Source organism: Gallus gallus, chromosome Z (genome assembly GCF_016699485.2).
Source record: "Gallus gallus isolate bGalGal1 chromosome Z, bGalGal1.mat.broiler.GRCg7b, whole genome shotgun sequence".
Taxonomy (NCBI): Eukaryota; Metazoa; Chordata; class Aves; order Galliformes; family Phasianidae; genus Gallus; species Gallus gallus.
Window position 1 is genome coordinate 14,130,852 of NC_052572.1, and position 5,381 is coordinate 14,136,232.

Here is a 5,381-nt window from a genome sequence, read left to right on the forward strand (position 1 = left end):
GCGGCCGCAGCGCGGCGCCGCTCTTTATAGGGCCCTTGTTTACGTCGCGGTGCGGCGCGGGGCAAAGTTCAGGGAGCTCGTTCTGCGCGACCTTGCAAGCAAAGCAAACCCCTCCGGCAGAAGTTTCCAAAATTCCTCTCGGTTAACTCATTGCGAGCAGAAACCATTTGTCACGCAGACTAGAGAGGCGTTTTCCGTGCAGCGGCTCTGGACGTGGGGCCGCGCGCTTCTGGGCCACCCCGTCGAGCCGAGCAGTGGTACGGGCAGGCGGGGGGGCCGTGCTGTGGGCACGCGGGTGGCCGCGGCCGGGGAGATGCACTTCTCCGTTTGTGAAACTGCTGAGCTGGCAATAACTTGTCCCGTGCTTTGTCCCGCTCCGCGCAGGGAATGGCTCGCCGCAGCTCGGCGCGCTGCACCGCGCAGCTCCTGGTTGTGCCAGCTGCGTGGCACCGGGGGGAACGCGCCCATTCACCAACAAGTGGGTTAAAGCCCAAAATACTGTAGGTTCGTGGAATGCATGAGGCTCTACCTATTGCCAGCGGCACGTAGCCCTGTTAGGCTGCTAGGCTTTCCTTCCATCTTCACCGCCGAGGTACCCGAGAACATTCACGTTATGCTGTTTTCTTCCTCCTTCCTCAGAGAAGGGTTTGCTCATGCATGAGGTGTTTCGTTTTGGCACTTTGCATGATTTCCTTCGATGTACGCATTTATGTACATTTATGTAGAAATAAGTGTCTACAAATACCGTGTGCTCACAGAGTTCCTGGTGCTGAGACTTACTTGCTTAGCTCTGTGCCCTAACCCTGTTTCCTGCCCAAATGAGCACTGTGCTCCTGGCTGCATCTTGGATGTGAGGAACAGAGCTGTCATCCAGAAGTGCCTCGCTCACATCAACAGGAAGGGGGGCCAAGACCTGAGGTTTTACACAGCAGTCTCTGCAGAAAGCAGAGACAGATGTCTGATAGGGACTGATATATATTTCAAGACGGGATATCCTCACCTTGATTATGCAGTTAGGGAGTAAAACTCTTCTGCTGGACCGAGTCCTCGTTTCTGTGATGATGTCCTGTACTGCTCCAACTCAGAGGTTATTTGCTGGGCCTCCTGCCTGGGGCAAGTTGCTGATTTTTGGCAGTAATGGAGCCCTGTCAGGTGTGCTGGAAGTATTTGGTATGCATCAGGTCTGTCAATTCCTAATTACAGCCAAAAAGAAGGAGGTACAGCTCTATTAACAGGGAGAGGAATAAAACACAGCTCGGTAGTGACTGAAAATTTGTCTCTTACAAGTTACTGCAAGTAGTTGGAAATACTGTGCACAATACACCAAGCATGGTGAGACTCACAGCTCACATGTACTGAAGAATATAGAGAACCATACAAAGCAAACAAAGCAGCTAGCTTATAAAACAGGTGACTTGCTATGGAAAGCACTCTGAGGATGGAAATGTGCAGTGGTCACTAATGAAAACTTTATATTTGCTCCCAGGTTTTATGCAGAGATACTCACAGAGCCTTAGTTGCTTTTCAGAGAGTTATTAAGTTATTAAGACAGAGGCCTTAACTGCATTTATAGTTGCATCCTGTAAGAATTTTGCTTTATAACATTCACCCTACCAAAGATCATTGTTCTGACTTGAGATTGAGAAAGACAGTTCCTCCATCAAGAGGTAAGGAATGTTACGGTGTTGGCTCTGAACGTAGATGGATCTAATTCAGCTGTTTTGGAAATGTATGATTCCCTAAATATGTTTAACCTTCTGTCTGACATGTTGCCCTTACTGAGTGGAAAGTTTATCATTTCCATATTTTTTTATAAATAGAATGAACATGTTAATAGTTGCTAGATATACAGCATAAAAGCTCAATCATTCTGTTTCTTTTAGCCATCCTCCTTGAACCAATAGGCTCCTGTAGCCCTTTGTCCATTGCTTCTAAAGAAATAAGTTCTAATTTTTAATTTCACTTTCCACTGCAGGTTGTTGAGTAAGACCCAGTCTCCCTGCAGGAAGCTGTTATTAATTCTAATTTGGTGAAGTCTTCAGTTTCAACAGTAATTATTATAATTATCATCCAGTGTCTACTCACTCTCTTTCTTAGCAGGGGGGAATAATGGTACTGATGGGAATAAGAGCTCCCTTCCCTTCTCACTGAGCATAAATATCCTTTTTTATTTGTTTGCATCAAACTTTTCAAAGCATCACAGCATGGAAATGCCGGTGGACAGCTACTACTGTAATTAACTGATGTTCATTATTTCTGCAGTCTCAAATGGTAATACATATATTTCTGAAAGAAAATTCTAAATGGATTTGGAATTGTGAAGCTGTTGGTAATTATAGTCTGGTAAAGCCCGCAACAGTGACTTCCAACATGTGCAAATAGTGCGGGATGGAAGCAGAACATGGATCCAGCATGAATTCTATCACAAGACCTCAAGACGTCAGTGTCTGTTTTGCTGCTGGGACAGAAGGATGTCACAAGCAGAGAGCTCAAAGTCCACCTGCAGACTGTAAGTCTCTGATGACTTTTCTCTTGTAATTCGCATTTTATAGCAGTGTAACAATCTCAGCTCAGTGGAATTACTCATCCTTTATAGAGGAATAAATTAAAACAAAAATAGGCCATGGAGGCTGACTTAATGCTTATATAAACCAAATTTGATTTGTTTGTGAGACCTTAAATTCTTGGTTAAATGCTGTAAGTAAAGGTCAATGTAAGTGAAAACAAAGAATATATATTACAGTAAAGTAGATTCAGGAAAATAGTTGGAATTACAAGTACATTAGTTAAAGTAACTCCAGAAAGAGTTATAGCAGTGCAATACGTGTCTTGCACCAGAGCAGTGTTAGATAACAAAATGCATACGTGTCAGAATTCAAAGGAAGCTACAAAAGCTCACATCCTCTGATACAGACCTGGAGTTTGCTTCAGTGAACTAAGGAACAGCTGATAAAGGCAATTGTCTATTTAAAAACAAAATCAGGCTGAAAAAAGCTCTGATTTTTAGATAGAAGTTTTGCTTTTCTGCTTGGAAATTCCATTATAACAGTGCAGTATCTTTCTCTTCTTTAGCCATTTTGTATCACACTGCAATTAACAAGGAAAATATTTTTCATCAGACATGTCCTCAGTTATAACTATTGCAGAGATTACAAATATAAACTGACTATAGTTGCTGAATATTGGTGTATATTCTGAGTTACTTACTGGCCCTGTTTCTTTTCTGCATTTAAAACAATTCTATTAGCCCACAAGTTCCAGATGTCATCTCAGTGGTTATCATACTATATCATAGAATTACAGAATCATTAAGGTTGGAAAAGACCTCTAAGATCATCCAGTCCAACTATCCACCTACCACCAATATTTCCCCACTAAGCTGTGACCCTCAGTACGACATCTAAATGTTTCTTGAACACCTCCAGGGACAGTGACTCCACCACATCCCTGCACAGCCAATTCCAGCACCTGACCACTCTTTCAAAGAAATTTTTCCTAACGTCCAATCTGAATCTCCCATGGCACTCGAGGCCATTCCCTCCAGTCCTATTGCTAACTATCTGGGAGAAGAGGCCAACTCCCACCTCACCACAACCTCCCTTCAGGCAGTTGTAGAGAGCCATAAGGTCTCCCCTGAGCCTTCTTTTCTCCAGACCAATCCTTCATCCACTCCTCCTAAGTCTTGTGCTCAGACCCCTCACAGCTTTGTTGCCCTTCTCTGGACATGACCTGGACATGCCTTCCATAGTGAGGAGCCCAAAACTGAGCACAGTACTCAAAATGCAGCCTCACTGGCACTGAGTACAGAGGGATGATCACCTCCCCACTCCTGCTGACTTCACTATTTCTAACACAAGCCAGGATAGCAATTGGCCTTCTTGGCCACCTGGGCTAACTGGTGGCTTGTGTTTAGCTGAGTATTAACCAGCACTCCCAGGTCCTTTTCCTCCACACTGTCTTCCAGCCATTCTGCCCCAAACCTGTAGTGTTGCCTGGGGCTGTTGTGGCCAAAATGCAAGACACAGCAGTTGTTCTCATTGTACTTCACCCCATTGGCCTCAGCCCAGCTATCCAGCCTGTCCAGATCCCTCTGTAGGGCCTTCCTACTGCCAGACAGACCAACACTTCCTCCCAACTTTGGAGTCATTTGCAAACTTGCTGAGGGTGCACTCAGTGCCCTCACCCAGGTCATCAACAAAAACATTGAACAGAGCTGGCCTCAGCACTGGTTCCTAAGAAACACCACTCGTGATCAGTCATCAGCTGGATTTAACTCATTCACCACCACTTTCTCGGCCTGGTCATCCAGCCAGTTCTTTACTCAACAAAGAGTGTATCTGTCCAAGCCACAGGCTACCAGCTTCTCTACTAGAATACTGTTGGAAAGTGTCAAAGGCTTTGCTGCAGCCTAGGTAGACTATATCAACAGCCTTTCCCTCATCCACCAGGTGGGTGAAGGAGATCAGGTTGGTCAAGCAGGACCTGCCTTTCATGTATCCATGCTAGCTGAGCCTGATCCACCAGATGTCCCACACATGCCATGTGATCTCACTCAATATGGTTTGGTCCATAACCTTACCTGGCACTGAGGTCAGGCTGACAGGCCTGCACTTCCCTGGATCCTCCTTGTGCCCCTTCATGTAGATGGGAGTCGCACTGGCAAGCCTCCAGTCTTCTGGGACCTCTCCAGTTGGCCAGGAATGCTGATAGATGGTGGAAAATGGCTTGGCCATCACCTCCACCAGCTCCATCAGCACCCTCAGGTGGATCCCAAGCATCCCAATGGACTTGTGGCAGACCAGGTGGAGTGGTATGTCTCTAACTGTCTCCACTGAATCATGGGGAGTTTATTCTGCTCCCCATCCCAGACTTCCAGGTCATGGGGTACAGTACCCTGAGAATAACTGGTCTGTCTTTTAGAGACAGGTATAAAAAAGGCATTGAGAATCTCAGCCTTTTCCTTATCCGCTGTGATCACTTTCCCCACCACATCCACTAAAGGATGGAGATTCCCCTTTGCCCTTCTCTTACTGTTAATATATTTGTGAAAATGTTTTTTGTTCTCTTTAACCACAATGGTCCAGTTGAGTTCAAGCTGGGCTTTTGCCTTTCTAATTTTTTCCCTGCATATCCTACCAGTTTCTCTGTACTCTGCCTGAGTTGGCCATTCCTTTTTCCGCAGGACACAGACGCCCTTTGACTTTCTATTGACTGAAGGAAGGACTGAACTTCTTGATGACACCTAAGAGAGGGTTAAAAAGGGGTGATTAAGAAGATCACAACTAGAGGACATCTGCACTTTTGTGAGCTTTGGTGTTTTTAGTAATAATGGTTCATCCTGTGATCTACAAAACAAACTGTAAGTTCCTTTGGTTTGATTC

At 45.3% G+C, this 5,381-nt stretch overlaps 1 long non-coding RNA gene across 3 annotated transcripts in view; it reads left to right on the top strand.

Moving 5' to 3' along the window:
• Positions 1-79: 79 nt before the first annotated feature.
• LOC107049314 overlaps positions 80-5,381 on the top strand; it is a 12,347-nt gene continuing 7,045 nt past the window's right edge. For 2 of the 3 annotated variants that reach the window (XR_006932514.1, XR_005843274.2), the window contains exons 1-2: positions 80-2,509; positions 5,183-5,359. This is a non-coding gene — a long non-coding RNA (uncharacterized LOC107049314). The remainder of the gene's footprint in view (positions 2,510-5,182; positions 5,360-5,381) is intronic. The other variant, XR_005843275.2, reaches the window with a different exon arrangement.